General features: G+C 33.9%; 1 long non-coding RNA gene across 2 annotated transcripts; it reads right to left on the bottom strand.

Moving 5' to 3' along the window:
- Positions 1-1,008: 1,008 nt before the first annotated feature.
- Positions 1,009-4,750, bottom strand: LOC138713533 (uncharacterized). 2 transcript variants are annotated; one of them, XR_011335889.1, is made up of 7 exons: positions 4,411-4,750; positions 3,359-3,549; positions 3,101-3,159; positions 2,885-2,954; positions 2,089-2,150; positions 1,858-1,986; positions 1,009-1,446 (listed from the first exon to the last, which is right to left on the bottom strand). It is a non-coding gene; the product is annotated as an uncharacterized lncRNA (long non-coding RNA). The 2 variants fall into 2 exon arrangements; XR_011335888.1 differs by lacking the exon at positions 4,411-4,750 and having other exon boundaries at positions 3,359-4,195.
- Positions 4,751-15,113: the final 10,363 nt, after the last annotated feature.

Genomic DNA, 15,113 nt, shown 5'->3' with positions numbered 1-15,113 from the left:
CCCCCCCCCCAAGGGATTCTGTCTCTTTTTGATGCTGTTACGAATACTTCTGAATAGTATTTTAATACAGGTTTTATGTATATATTATAGGTCTTGATTAAAGTTTTCGTAGAACTGTTTCATTTTGTGTCTGCTAGTTGTTTAGTCAACTCTCCAAAGATAGATTGGAATACCAATAAGGCATCACTCATGAGACAACTGTCAGGAGATAATGTGGTAGGGTGGCAAGTTCCCTTCTCCTTCCTTGCATATATAGCTCACCAGTAGGAGTAGGCCTAACATATTTCACTAATCAGACTTAAGATATGCTTGCTATATACAGTATTATTATTTAACAAACTGTAATGGTTTATTGAATTTTAGACGTGACAGTTTTTCTTCATTTCCTGAAAGTTTTGGAATTGGCATTTATGTTTTGCAAGAGAGCTGTTTCATTCCCGCTAGGCCTAGTGATTCATGCATGCAAACATATTCATATCGTTACTTTTTATATATATTTTATTGCTTGGATCCCTCACAGTGATGTCTTAACAGGCTAAGATGATTCAAACACATAGGTTTGATAAATACATTTTAAAAATTATGACCAGGTACACTGTAGGCTATTTAAAACAATAAAAATGCACTGTATCTGCAATTCAAATTTATTTTACATAAGCAAAATATGGTAAAACAACATTTTTCAAGAGGCACATTAATTGAAGCGTCGGCTGGAACAACGTTATAAGTTATATTTGGTAAAATGTACAGGAGCTGCAAAAATGTGTATATGCGTACAACTTTGTTCTTATGAGGGTAGCAAACTTTTGAGTGGACAAATTTCACGTACTGCATTGATGGACAGTTGCAAGCCAAGGAGTATAGCAAGGTAACATGACATACAACATTATTACACGGAAACACACCGAATGAAAATTTTGTAACTTACAACTTTGTTCCAGCTGACACTTCAATTGTATTCAGGTACTCTGTGAATGTGTACTTAAAACAAGAGAGATGCACTATAGCTGCAATTAAATTTAAAATTTATTTATTTATTTTGTGTGAACAAAACACGACATTTTTCAGGAGACACAATAAGCATAATCATTTATTACATCCACTGTCTCATTATATATGCTATGGTACATGTCATATTTACAAATTAATAATATACAGGCTAATACATAATAGTACATAGTAACTGTAATTAAACACAACACAAATACATATGCAAATACACAAAACTTGGAAAACTGTGGCAGAGCCAACTTCAGCTATAAGCCCCATTTGTTAGAGATCTGCACGGGCCATAATTCTTAGGCCCGGCCCATCTCGGCCTGATCTGAACCAGACCCGAACCCAACCAGAAACCTTAGATTACCTAATAATTATCACCTGACTCGAACCTAATCCTGAAGACTAGCAGATAAAGCAGAGGCCAGAGACCACAGGGATCAAGAACAGCTGCAAGAGATTATCACTCCATTAGAAGGATGAGAAGAAGTAATCTCCCAGTCATCCAGGTGAAACAAATCTGGTCAACAAAATTAAACATATTTTTTGTTAAAACATAAAGAATGGGTGATTATTGTAGCATTTACTTTCTGCCACTAATTGAAGATGTCTTTGTAGATAGACCACCCATTAAAGAGGAGGAAAATGTAATGTAAAAACTCCAAATCTTACTTTTGATATTCCAAACCCCATCTCTTTGCAAACATGAGGATATGACTTACTTTTATTTCAAATCATTCTATGTTATAATGTTAGCATCCAACTTTCAACTAATGCATTTTTTAAAGAAATCACTGTAATAGTACTGAAGTTCATGAATTTCTAACATCTCAAGTAAAATTAAGTCAACATTAAACTTACAGTTCACAGATGGAGAAAGATTTTTCAATGTGGCTAATGCATTCCTCAGAGGCTTGCTTTTTCTTTCTTTCTTTCTTTTTTTTAAGCCTCCTTGGGGTGTAACTCGATCAGCTATTATCCCATTATCAGCTGAAATATTTAAGAGAGGGATATATGCTTATATTCAGATCTTTCTGGGTTTAGCCTACTCTACCTACACTGAATAAACCAGTAATTTCACTTAAAACTTACTTTCATTACACTGTGTAAATACCCGTACAGTGGAAGACCTTCATCTGCTGCACCAGCTGACTCTGTAATATTTTAAGAGTGGAATTAATTCTTAAGATATTTAATTCTGGAGAAAGATGATGTTTTATCATAAATGTGTGGACACTTCAAAGTCAGCAGCTGTAACAGTATTGTATTTTCTAACGTGCTATTAATCCAAACTCATTTTTAACAATAAGAAAGTGAAGCTGCAATAAAAAAGAGAGAGAGAAAACCAAGCAAATAGTTCTATTGTAAATAGAGTGTAGTCAGTTTCTATTTTACCTTATGAAAAGATATTTTTCAGTTTTTCTGTACACAAGAAATCATTCACAAGTTTCAAAGTGAGAATCCTCACGGTAAAATTGAAATACAACTTAACATAATGTGGCCTAATCTAATTACAAACCCATTACAGAGAAATCTCAAAATAAATTCTTCAGTTTAGTGTATTTTCTATTTTTAGGCCTACATTTATAAATTTCAAATTCCCACTCAAATCCCACATAATATTATAATACAATGATGTTTAGTTTTTATGACATCCATTTCTTGTGACCATTTCATCATTATGTACAATTTATATTTTAACATTTTTTTTAAACTTTTGCATCTAATTTATCTACTGCTTGCTGCAGATTTCATATAGTATGTGTGTAAGTTTTATTTTCAACATGTTGGCTGAAAATGTGTTTACATGTTACAGCTATTTCGGATTGGAAAAGTAAGCATCGTACGTAGAATGTGAAAGAATGTTTTGCAGTATAAATCAAATTACCTGGAGATATTGTTGGGATGTCCAGTTTCACTTCAAAAACTAAAGAATTGCACTGTGAACCTGAATGGTACTGTAAATAAAAAAGAAATAATAGTATTATAATGTAATACCGACATTAAATTAAATTTGTATAACAATTTTCAAGAATCTAATATTTTTTTTTATCTCTAAAGCTCATCATCTCTTCTTCTGACTCTTAATTCCTTACACACTAACCTCATTCGTGTTATTAGCTGCACTGGTATCAGTGGAACTTGGTTTAGTTACTACTTCGGCTGTAACAAAAGTAAGTAAATAAATAAATGAGTGAATGAATAAATAAATAAATAAAAAGAATTCAAACTTGTGTTATACAATTTCTTCTGCTTATTATGTAATAATTGTATAAATTAACATATAAGTGAACTTATGCATTGAATATGAATAAAAATCACTGAGAAATCACTCAATTGATAGGAGAATTAAATCACTTACCTTGGCTAAGTTTGGATTTGGTTTTGCTTCAGTTGGAGGGGCTCCAATTGTTTGTAGCCTGCATTGTCTCTCTGCAGCAGCAATTTTCTTTGTGTTCTTTTCCAAGAATTCAAATTTGCTTCTCAGCTGTTTTCAGGTCCTTGTATTTGTGCTGATGTTACTATATTCTTCCCATGCTTCATTCTATATTACTAAAAAGGAAGTAAAACTAGGTTAATTCCATATGCAACCTACAACATTAGAAAATATACTGTATTTCTCTTTTTCCCTTATCTAAGTTTCTATACCTAAATAAGCAAGAGCTTTTACTGGACGATTGTCAGTACAATATCAAACATATGACTATACTGTACATAGAAACTTTGGAAAAAACTTAATATCTTCTGTTTCTGTGTTATTTTACGAGGTGTTGAATGTGCATTACAGTGAGTGATTATAGTCGAACTGGTAGCAGCAACAGATATTGCATTTTAGTGGAAACGTCTCTCCACCTCATGCTGTTCTTTTAAAAAATAATGTTAGGCCCTATCTGTGATCGAATGGTATTATAGGCCTAATACAAAATATCCGCCCATTTACTAACAGTAAAATACGTAGGCCTAACATGCTGAAATATTGGTAATTTGCTAGGAACAGTGTACCTTGCTGTACTAATGTTGGTTAGAAATCCCAGGCCAAAAACATCATTCATTATTATCATTTATCAGTATCAGTGAACTTTTCTTTTTAAACGAGTTACTATGCCTTCGACCCATGATTTGGAGCCGTGAGTACATTATTTCTAAAAAAATTACCGAAATAGGCCCTATTCACTAATAATGTAGGCTATACAACAAACTGAAAGCACAATTAATATTAATTACAATACAAAAATAATTGCCACCTACACTTCTTGTGCAGTTACACATGAATAAAACAATGATTATGGAGAAAAACGCACTTTTGCTGGAACCCGCACCCGTCCTTTTTAGGCCTACTAATTAAAACCAAAATACTATCATATTGCAGGAATTATTACTATTCGAAAAGAAACATAACCTTTAAAATCTTACCTTTTGCTTCCATGTAAAGTTTCTTCATACAGTATGTGTAATTTTCTGTTCTTCACTCTGTTATTTTCTTGGCTGGAGTTTCAGCATTATAATAAATAATAACAATAATGCTTACAATAAAACCTCAAAATAAATAGTACCATATAAACACGGAACATAAACATGAAATACGCGGGGAAAGGTATACCAACGCAATAAATTTTACTACATTTTCAGTAACTTCATTGCCAACGTAATAAAAATGTTACTATATCTTCCGGATAACAATCCTGCAGTTAAAATCCGCTGGTAGTACAGAACAAAATATTTAACTTCCAGATTGCTAAACTGGAGTATACGAATCTGGAGTTTTAACAGGCGATCGTAGTACAGGCCCTTAGAATTGGGAAGTTTACCTTCTTTACTTTAATATAGATAATTGAAGTTAACTTGAATTTTTTTCTTCAAAATTGTAATGTTAAATGAAATGATTATCCCAGTATGTCCCCAGACAGTATGTTCCGCAAAATTATTATAGGATCTATGCATACTCATTACGTTGTATTTTTTTTTCAAACTACGATATTCCCCTGGCCTAATTAGATGTGTCATTGATTCTCAACCGGTGAGGAGGATAAAGAGCAGTTAATGGGGACCGTGAACAAAATAATAATAGGCTAATAATCTTACAATGTTAATATGATATTGTTTAATTACTTATTTGTATGATTAACAATTAAAAATGCATTAGAAATTATTCCACATCTACAGTCATTAGCAACATTCAAATGACCTACTCCTAATCCAGGTAGAGTGTTGTAATACTTAAGAAATACACCAAATTTTACAATTTTACATTATGTTCTATATTCTATATTTTAGGCCAGGGATCAGCACTAAATAAAATGAGGGGAAGAGGGACCTTATGTTCAAAAGGGTTGAAAAACACATAGCTACATTGTCCTTAGTGAATAATACATCATTGCTATACGATTATTATCCCTTGACTTAAACATGTTAAATGATATCAGTCCGCCACCTTCCGCTTCCCAACCATTCCGGCGTGAGGAATGGAAGAAATTTAACTTCCATTCACCGGACTTGATATTGACCTTTGTATGTGCTGTACTGTGTTGTCTCAGTGATGGCTCTTTGTCATGGTGACCACACGACCAGGGAGGTCGTCAATGTTAGCCTTCCTGTCAAATTTTTAATAAAATTAATACTCTCCCCTACACGATATTGGATTGTAAGTTGGTATGAAAAGAGGAAATGAAACTGACGAAGAATGAAAGACAGATCTGCATTTCCTCTCAAGTGTCATTTCTCTTTGTTACTGTTGCTTCAAGGTACTTGAATTTTCCCACGTTTTCAAAGGATGAATTTCCAATTTTGACGATTCCCATTTCGTACTATGTTCTAGTCACGAGGCATAATCATATATTTCATTTTTCCGGGGTTTACTTCCAAACCTTTCTCCTTACTTGCTTCAAGTAAAATTCCCGCGTTTTCCCTAATCGTTTGTGGATTTTCTCCTAACATATTCACGTCATCCGCGTAAACAAACAGCTACTATAACCTGTTCGATTCCAAACCCTCCCTGTTTTCTTGGGCTTTCCTAATGGCATATTCAAGTGCAAATTAAAAAGTGAAAGTGATAGTGCATCTCCTTGCTTTAGCCCGCAGTGAATTGGAAAAGCGTCAGTAAGAAACTGGCCTATACGAATTCTGCTGTACGTTTCACTGAGACACATTTTAATTAATCGAACTAGTTTCTTGGGAATACCAAATTCAATAAGAATATTATATAAAACTTATCTGTTAACCGAGTCGTATGCCTTTCTTAAATCTACGAATAACTAATGTACTGTGCTCTTATACTCCCATTTTTCCCCAATATCTGTCGAATACAAAAAAATGTGATCAATAATATAAAAAAATATTTGCCTCATAAAATTAACTGTAGGTGAGAATAGTTTTAATATATTTCAATAAATCTGATAGGGTAGGATCACTGAACATCTGGTAAGATAGCCTGATAATTTCGTAGGTTTTTGAAAACAGAGTTTAAAATTAAACGTACACTATATTATAGATAATTATGGCGCTATGATCTGAATAAGTGCATTTGTTATATAGCCCATACTATATATTTATTTACTATCAGAAGAACTACAGAAGTCATATCTCTTAGATCCGTGGTTCCCAAACTTTCTGAAGGTGCGACCCACTTTTGGGTAAGATTTTTGTTTGCAAACCCCACTACCATACAGGTACTTGACTTCATTCGAAAAATACAAATCACTGTAAAATTGCGAAGTATATTACAATTTTACTCAAAATTAGTGAGTACCAACCAAAGTACGATTTGAAACAACTTTTTGAATATTTTCCTTAAAGAAACTCAAAACAATTATGTTAGTCACAGATTGATAATGAATTCATTTTTGGACAGCTGCGTTCAACTGGTTTAAATAAAAACAAAATGAAGGAAAAGCTTATTGAAATATAGGGTAAACATTGGTAATTTCGTGGCAGTGGTTATTTCGTGATACTTTTTCTTTGCTCTTTTGTGAACTAACCAATGGTGTTACGAGGTCCAAATTTCCGCCAAAGGATTGCATATATTGTCCAGTTTCCAGAAACATACAGCTAAGCTTTGTGTGACTATTGTAGTTGCTTTAGGAAGCTTTTATGTTTGGAGAGAGCAATTTTGCGTCGACTTCTCAGGCGTACAAATTTTGTGGATGTTTGTAATTACATTACAGGCTTATTACTAAAGGTAAGCATACGATATTTGGTACAAAGATTTATTGTATCTTCATGAAATTTTAGGAAATGTTTTTGGAATTTTAGATACATCTGTAGTCGCCATATAGGCTTAGCTTTACTTATAGAAATCTTAGCTGTTTGAGGCGAAATTTTGTTGAGCATTAAGTGTTACATTTTATAATATTTTAAAAATTCTATTACAATAGGAATTTTAGAAATCTGAAGACAAGATGTGATAACAAAAAAGAAAACGGAGACGCAATGGGTTCAGTGTAGCTTCTGTTTGATTTGTTATCATGCTAAGTGTCAATGATAAGTGCTAGATGAATTACTTGCAAGACTTGTGACAGAAGATAGAACATGGCTCCACCATTTTGGACCGGAGACAGAGGCAGACAATGGAGTGGCATCATGCAAATTCACCAAAGAAATAGAAATTCAAAAGTACACCTTCGGCAGGAAACGTTATGGCTACTGTGTTTTTCGATTCAGAAGGACTCTTGCTTGTGGCCATCATGCCACACGGAACCACCATTAATTCTGCCGCGTATGTTACAACTCTCAAGAAACTTCAAGCTCGACTGAGTCGTGTTCGACGACATCGGGAGAAGCAGGATGTTCTGCTATTGCACGACAACGCACAGCCATATGTCAGTCACAAGACCACAGACCAGATCAGAAAATTCGGATAGACAACATTGAAACAACCGCCTTACAGTCCTGAAGTGGCACCGTGCGATTACCATCTCTTTGGTAAAATGAAGGATCCCTTCGCGGAACGAGGTTAGAAGATGACTCCCTTGTGCACGCTGCTAAAGAGTGGCTCAGACGTGATGGTCCAGACTTTTACCGTGCTGGTGTACAGGCCCTCGTTCCTAGGTTACGTAAGGCAGTTGAAAGGGACGGGGATTATGTGGAAAAGTGACATTTTGTTCCTTAAGGATGCATCTGCATTCTGTGAAATAGCAAAGCTATAGGATAAAAATATAATTTTTAAACAAACGTTATGCATTACTTTTGAAGTTACCCTAGTAATATAGGCTATAGTAAAGTCCGTAATAAAAGTGTTCACCCTTTCAGGGCAAAGAAGATCCCTTTTCAATTTCAATTTTTACTTTGATTTCATTCTTATTATGTGTTGATATGTATTTCTATGTTTTCTTGGTATGAATATTAGACGAAATTACTATGTTTGAAGTCTTGTAACAATAAATGAGAATTTCATTTAACTTTAATGAATTTTTCCACAATTCTTCTACCTCTCACGAAATTATCAATGCAATATCACGAAATTACCAAGGTTATCACGAAATAACCAACCTTTCAGCTTAAGTTGTAAAAGTGGTTTTTGGCACACATTCAAGAACGCATCCAATCTTTTATGTCTCCAGATTTGTACAGCAAGTTATCGTCTTTTAGATGAAAAAATCGGAATAAGGATATATTTACACATTTGCATTTTAAATTAGTTTTCATGAAATTATCACGAAATCACCAATGTTTACCCTATACCTACTGATGGAATGTTGAAAATAGACCTCTTTTTTCCAGAGCATGGGGCAGTTTTGAATTAAAAGAATACCTCGAGCTTACAAATGAAGCTCTTAAGCCCTTTTTTTTTTTACATTTGCAACTTTCGTATTTATGCGAAATAAGTTTCTCGTCTATGATTGCCATCAAAAAGAAAGCGAAAAATCTTCTTGCACTTGAAGATGACATCACTGTGCATATCGAATACTTGGTCAAGGTTTGAGAAGCTCGTTTATGAAAAACAGTCACATTTAACACATTAAGTTTTTTAATTCATAACTAATGAATCATTTTCTAACCCTACTTTTATATTAAACATTGTTTCTTTTTTATGTTTCAAAATGCAATACAAATATATTATGTTGATAAGAGTTTTTGTTTTATTTTGTAAATTATCTTGTGACCACCAGCTCTTTACACGACCCTCCAAAGGGGCTCGACCTCACTTTGGGAATCACTGTCTTAGATATTGGGATTGCTACGCCTAGGGGGTTTCTTTCGATGTTAAGAAATCATTTCTTTAGCAGTAATTGTAAATTTTATTATTTTTGTGTAAAATCAAATCATACTCCATTTCTATTTTCGGATTATTTCATACATTAGAGCTCTAATTGTTGTGATGTTATATTTATTCTTTTGTTATTTTATTATACATTTTCAAGTTGTTCCTATATCACTTTGTCCATGTGGCAGCATTCTCATTAGGGAAGTGTTGTAAATTAAATTAAATTACATATATATATATTTATAATAACGCTCTTTAACCTTCGTATCCCTGTGCAGGGTGTAATCACACCCCAGCTTTAGTTATTGAACAATAATATCATCACATGTGATGTCAGCAACACATATTAATTATTTTGTGTCAGAAAACAATTATTACATTATTCCCAATTGTTATGGGTCCAATTTTGTCAACAATGTGCCCACAAATAAATTAAACTCTGCTTGGGATGCACGTACACTCCCCTCAGTAACCCATTTTGTAATTTTGGCGACACTGTAATACAATTCTACTTTTCTTGCCTTCTGTATAGTTATTCTGGACCAACCTCATGGGCTAGTGGTCAGAGCTTCTGACTATAGTTCATGAGGTCCCGGGTTCGATTGGCGGTTAGGACACAGGAATTTTTCCATAAAGGGAAATGCTCCCGTCTTCGTCCATGGTTTGAAAATTAGGTTAGGCTTAGGTTTAAGACCTCTATTGGCACTTCATAATCATCCTATCATAATATCATCGGGGAGCGTAACTCCGCCTTCCAGACGCCCCAACCTCAGCAGTGCGTTACAAATAAGCCATTGCCAGGAGAGACCAGAAATGTCAGATGACCTGTTTGTTTTCTTGAATTATTATTATTGTTGTTATTATTATTATTATTATTATTATCATCATCATCATTATTATCTATTACTGCAACTATTATTATTACCAGGGAAAGGATTTATATGTAAATACATATTTACTTATAAAGCTAATATAATTTATATTTTGCATTATCTTTATGTTTCACAATGTGTAGGGTTGAAAAATCCTACTTTTATTTTCCATATTTTTCCATATTTTAGAGTTTAGTACATATTTTCGTTAATTTCCATATATTTTCCATATTTCATATAAAACAGTCCATATTATATTAGGTTTAACAATAAAACAAAACAAAATTCCATTAACTTTTAAAAATACATTTCAACAATAGAGATTTAAACACATGTTCAGTAATCCCTTTAACATCAGAGTTATTTGAAAATTAGCAGTCCTATCAACAATGGGAAAGTAAGTTACAAAACTGTATTAATTTAATTTAAAATTTTTAACAGACTTCAGTTGTGCAGCTCAACAGTTAAATGCCAGTCAGAGTACACATAGGTTCAGTTTTGTAAATCATACTATAAAGACGGTAAATATGCCAAAAGTACGTCATTCAGTCAATTTAAAATCAAAACTAACAAGTTACATTTCAGAATTTAAAGAAGATGGTTTATCAACTGACAATAAAATATTATTTTGTAATTTGTGTCAGTGTGCAGTATCATCTACACAAAAGTTCCTGGTGCAACAACACATTACAACTAGTAAACATCAGGCCAACAAACAACTAAATTCCAAGCAGAGACAATTGTTTTTAACACAACCAACAACATCGAATGTAAGATCTGAGTTTAACATCGACCTGTGCCGTTCTCTCATCTCTGCTGATATTCCTCTCTACAAACTAAAGAATAAGGTCTTCAGGGAATTCCTTGAAAAATATACTCAACATACAATCCCGGATGAGTCAACACTTAGGAAGACGTATGCTCCATCCATCTACGATGAGACAATACAGAAGATAAGAGATGAAATTAAAGATAGTCCAATTTGGGTTTCCATTGATGAGACTCCCGACAAAGAAGGTAGACTTGTTGGTAATGTAGTTATCGGTTTGTTAAGTGAACAATATTCTGAACGAATTCTTTTACATTGTGATGTTCTAGAAAAGTGCAATAACAAAACTATAGTTAAACTGTTCAACGAAGCTATGGGTATCCTGTGGCCAAAGGGTATTATGTACGATAATGTGTTATTCTTTATTAGCGATGCTGCCCCTTATATGGTCAAAGCTGGACAAGCATTATCTGTTGTATATCCTAAATTGACTCATTTTACTTGTGTGGCGCATGCATTTCATCGTGTGGCAGAAGTGGTCAGAGACAATTTCCCTAAAGTAGATTTGTTGATTTCATCAGTGAAAAAAGTATTTCTCAAAGCTCCCAGTAGAGTTAACGTGTTGAAAGAAATGTACCCTGAAATTCCATTGCCACCAAAGCCAATTTTAACTAGATGGGGTACATGGCTAGAAGCAGTTGAATATTATGCCGAACATATAGACTCTATTAACAATGTTCTCCTTGCATTGGACTCTGAAGATGCAGTCTCAATTGATACTGCGAAAACAGTTACCTGTGACATAAGTGTGAAGAATGACTTAGCTCACATTCAGCATACATTTTCATGCATCATAAAAACGCTCAAAAGTCTCCAAAATAGGCACCTTTCACTATCTGAAAGTTTTGAAATTATAAATAGTACTGTGGAACAACTGAATCGTGGTAGAGGTAAAGTTGCAGATGCAGTAAGAGCTAAGGTGGACACTGTACTTTCAAAAAACCCTGGATATGAAGAACTACAAAAGGTTGTTGCTGTGATGAGTGGTGAATCAACAATGAAGATTAACTTGGACTTATCCCCAGCAGACATTGTGAAATTGAATTATGTACCAGTTACTTCTTGTGACGTCGAACGCTCTTTTAGTCAGTATAAATCTATCCTCAGAGACAATAGAAGAAGATTCACTTTTCAGCACTTGAAAGAAATGTTTGTAACCTATTGTTATGGTAACAGACAATAAAAATTGTGTTTTGTTGAAACTACATTGGAAGATAAGGTACGTCCATTATATTTTTTGTTTAGTTTGATTAAAATGTACCAATATTTAACGTACATAGTCATTTTTTTATAATTTTAAGTCCATATTTAATTCCATATTTTGGTAAAAATCCATATTTAATTCCATATTTTGGTAAAAATAACTACATATATATTTACATATTTCATATATTTTTAGTCCATATAAATCCGTTCCCTGATTATTACCCTTGTAAATATTAGTTTTATTTGTTTACTTATTTATTTATTTATTTATTTATTTATTTATTTATTTATTTATTTATTTATTTATTTATTTCACGGCTCTGTATCAGCTACTGGGTTATTTATCGTCGTTGGGATTGGTGATAGAGAATTGTTATTTGGCGAGATGGAGCCGATGATTCGCCACAGATTACCTGAGGAACTTCCTTTCGGAACTCTGGAAAGATCCTGCTTCGTCTCAAATGAAACGGGGAGCCGATAACTTTGTCTACTGTCAATCAGACTTTGAAAAGCGCGCGGATGTGTGTGTGTGTGTGTAACAATGGGTTATTTTTTAAAATTAGATCATTAATAATTTAATTCTTAACTTGTTTAAATCATGCAACATGTATAAATCTACGCCTCGCCTCTCGAAGACCAAAAATGTACTTGGGTGTGATCACACCCCACACAGTGCTCCTCGTTAGCTTTTGTGGCACAGGGACAGAAAAGTTAATACAGCCAAATAAAAAAAATTCAATTTTTTATTATGTTAACTACTGACACCCATGTCTATGCTTTACTTGTATTTGTATTTCCAGTGGTGTGGAAGGGAAAGCGTATTGGTCTTAACTCCACCAGAATAAAATAAATAAAATATAGGTATTAATTAATTTAAACTTAACAAGGCTACGCCTTGTCATTAACTAGTTCAAAATGGCTTCCTCATTTCAAGAGACCTACTCTCAAGACAACAATGCAATTGATAGCCGAAACGATTCACACATCAGATCTTGTCAATTAGCTGTTTAACATTGTAATGGATAATAAATAATAATATGTCACTACAGAAAATTGCATTAATTTAGAAATTAATACGACAGTTAATACTTTAGAATTAGGTTATGTTAAAAGAACCATCTCTCTCTCTCTCTCTCTCTCTCTGCTATAATTATGCACTTATTAACAATACCATTTGTGTGCGAATAATAATTTTCGATTCAATTAAAATTGAGTTGATTATTTCGTTAAGCTTTTAGATTTGCTGTAGATTTATCCAGTCTGAGCTATTCAGCGCGACTCTTAACACTTGCGTGACTTAGCGCTCTTGGATGACGTCACCGTATTAACAGAAATGATGACGAGATTTATCGAATGTCAAGCGCGTAAAGTCGTTAACGTTTCACTTTAAAAGAGATTGAGCATTCAGAATAATGAACGTATAGTATGTAAAGAATAACAGATTATATGCCTACTGCATTAATTCCTGAATGATGTGGATTTATGGAATAATAGATTGTGGCGAGGAGTAAACTGTGTGCTGCTGCAGTGGCGAAGCGGGGAAGAGAATGAGCACTGCTCGAGCAATCAGAATTATTTGCAACCTGCTCCAACAAACCACGGCCATCTAGGACCTACAATATGTTCTAGTGTTATACATAGGCCTACAGAGTTATCTGTGAGCGGACTGTTACCATCACCGTTCAAGGAGAGGCAAATGATCAAGCTACATCGTAACGGGATTTTATTACGAAGAAAGTCATACGTATAACGGAAAGGTAGTTTTGTTTTTTCACAAAAACTAATTTTATTGTTGGTAAGAGTAGCCCGAACTTCGCGACACCTACGATATTTTAAATCGTAATATGAAACCATTCGGTACTTGTGGCAATTTAGTCAAGGGTCGCCATTAGAGAGGCTACGCGGCTTGCCCAAATTTAAACCGTACCAACTTCACACTTCTCGCATCATTGGAATAATGACAAGACTTAATTTACAATAAGCCAACAATTTGTTATTATTATTATTATTATTATTATTATTATTATTATTATTATTATTATTAGGCCCGTATTCCAGCTATCTATAAACTGGAATGAGGTTGCCTGATTCGAAGTATATGTGACGTCACAGCGCAGGTGTAAGTACGTTCGTATACAAAGTAGTTACGCATCCTTTGTGCTCTTCCTATAGCAAGTCAAAACCGGCACGCAGTCATAGTGAGTAGTCTTATCGATCACTGCTCATACTAGTCGTGTTATTTAAATAACTACATCTTTGCGACTGATTGAAGGTTCATTGCAGAGGTAAAATGCTTTAGGTAATATTGCAGGACATAGTTGAGGATATTTGAACTAATATTTTCACTGTCAATATAGACAACATTACATAAAAATTGTGCAAAATAAACGTAAAAGTGACAAAAACAGTACACTGATAGGCAATGCAACACCAAAAGGCACGAAAAGTGTGTTGAACATTATCTAAAAGAACCATTACCATCAAAATCTGAAAGTTATGAAGATATTAACTCGACGTTTAGCATTGATTTGTGTAGCCTACCATGATGTTCAGTGTCAACCTCCCAATTAATAAATTAAATAATCTTCCTTTTAGAGAATTTCTAGAAAAGTACCTATATAGAAAATTAGTGGGTTTTCAGTGATGAGCGACATATGCAATGTCCTAATGAAACACGAAAAAATATCAGACAATAGCAATATCTTGTACTACATCATGCATCAATAACGTCATGTCCTATAGAAAGAATTTCTTGCAATATGAAATCATTACAAGTGACATCCGCATATGTTCAAGTTCCATAACATACGAATGCATGTTATTATTCACTGCAAAGATCACGACGAAAATGAACATCACGGTTCAAGAATGTGTTTACTAGTATAGCTTCAGAATGTCTGTAGTTGACTGTACTCCACGAACACGCAGCGACGACCTGTTTGTTTATATCCTTATCCGTTGCATTGCCTGTGTTCGGTGTACTACTATACCCAATGCGTCTTCAACTTCA

The sequence above is a fragment of the Periplaneta americana genome, chromosome 14 (genome assembly GCF_040183065.1).
Source record: "Periplaneta americana isolate PAMFEO1 chromosome 14, P.americana_PAMFEO1_priV1, whole genome shotgun sequence".
Taxonomy (NCBI): domain Eukaryota; kingdom Metazoa; phylum Arthropoda; class Insecta; order Blattodea; family Blattidae; genus Periplaneta; species Periplaneta americana.
The sequence above is the reverse complement of the archived record's forward strand: the minus strand, read 5'-3'. Positions and strand labels throughout refer to the sequence as shown.